This window comes from Melanaphis sacchari, unplaced genomic scaffold, assembly GCF_002803265.2.
Source record: "Melanaphis sacchari strain LSU unplaced genomic scaffold, SCAv2.0 Contig130_pilon_pilon, whole genome shotgun sequence".
Classification (NCBI taxonomy): Eukaryota; Metazoa; Arthropoda; class Insecta; order Hemiptera; family Aphididae; genus Melanaphis; species Melanaphis sacchari.
This window is the reverse complement of record NW_020270535.1, coordinates 650,690-652,398: the sequence shown is the minus strand read 5'-3', so window position 1 is coordinate 652,398 and position 1,709 is coordinate 650,690.

Here is a 1,709-nt window from a genome sequence, read left to right as displayed (position 1 = left end):
TCTGATGTACTTACGTTCGGTGCATATTGCTTTTGGAATATCTAGTTAAGTCTAGAATGTCATTGCTAAGTAAAAATATATGTAATATGTAAATAAAAATGTTCTATTTATTCTGATAATTCACTTTTCGCGTTCGACCACCGAAAGTGACGGATTATAGAGTTTTACTTCAAAGCCATACTGAGTAAATATATAACGTACGTGAAAAATGTGAAAGCAATAGATTATATATTTTAATTTGCAACTATAGATGTTGTTGTTGTTTAAGAGGGTGACTTTGAAACAGAAAATTCGGTATTAAAGGAACATATGTGTAACTTGTCTTTTCGGTGAACGAATACAAAACACAATAATTTCAAAAATCGTTTCTGAACGCCCACGGTATTGTAGTGGTGTGGAATCCAAGTCGTAACAAATATATCTATATATAGTTTTCTTATTTTAGGGTGACTGAAAATCCAAAATTCGGTATCAGGAACATATGCGTAACATCATCTTTCGATAAGACGATCGCGTTCGACGAAGTAAACGGATTCAAATACTTTAACCAGAGTGCTGTACGAACGATATGAATACCATTTATTATGAACCACAATACCCTATTCAGCCAATCGGCACCGAACATATTACAGTGGGCGGTTGGTCAGATGAAATGCAATTATACTTATATAGATTTTCTTATTTAAGAGGGTGACTGAAAACGTAAAATTCGGTATTAGGGACATATTCGTAAACCGTAAGAGTCACCTTGCCGTCAAGTCGATCAACCTTCATAATTCACAAAGACTTTAACGCAGTGTACTTAATGCCAGTTTGCCAACTGCACTTAAAACTACCTTTTTATATACCAATTATTGTGCTCTAAATATTTTCGGGTCATTAGACCAATTACACTCTATTCACTTTAGGGTTGATATGTCAATTTATTGCGCTTAAAATATTTTAAAATACTTGATGAAAACTTATAAGTTAGTAATAATTATATAATAAATCATTACAAACATCTATTTTTGCTTCTAAAAATACAGAATATAATATATTATAAATAAATAAGTATAGTGAATTATTCAAAATTAAAGTTATATCAGTAACTTAATAATTCACATTTAAACTTTTTTATAAAAAATAAATAAATATTGTCAATAATTCTAAATTAATGGTTATCATCAATGTGTTATACTGTATAATACAGGTATATATTATTATACAATGAAACAATTGAGCTGATAAATATCCATAGTTAATGAGAACTTATTTTCGTCAATCATTCATATTCATACTTATACTATCAAATGTGCGTAATAATAATAATATTTAATGAAATTCCCAATTCTGTTATAAAATATATGTTGTTTAAGAGGGTGACTTGAAACGGAAAATTCGGTATTGGGAACATACCCGGAAGATATGCCTTGTCGGCAAGTCGATCATTATGGCACTGTTTATAGTTCACAAAGACTTTAACGTAGAGTTGTACCTGAATAGAACGATTACGATTTATTATGAACACAATACCTGTTCTGACAATCAATGCCGAACGTATTGCAGTGGGCGGTCGGTTAGATTGAAATGTTGTTATACCTATATAGATGTTCTTATTTAAGAGGGTGACTTGAATCGCAAAAATCGGTATTAGGAACATATGTGTAACATGCATGTTTTTGGTGAGACGATCGTTACGACGTATGTAGTTCTCTGCAAAGGTAGAG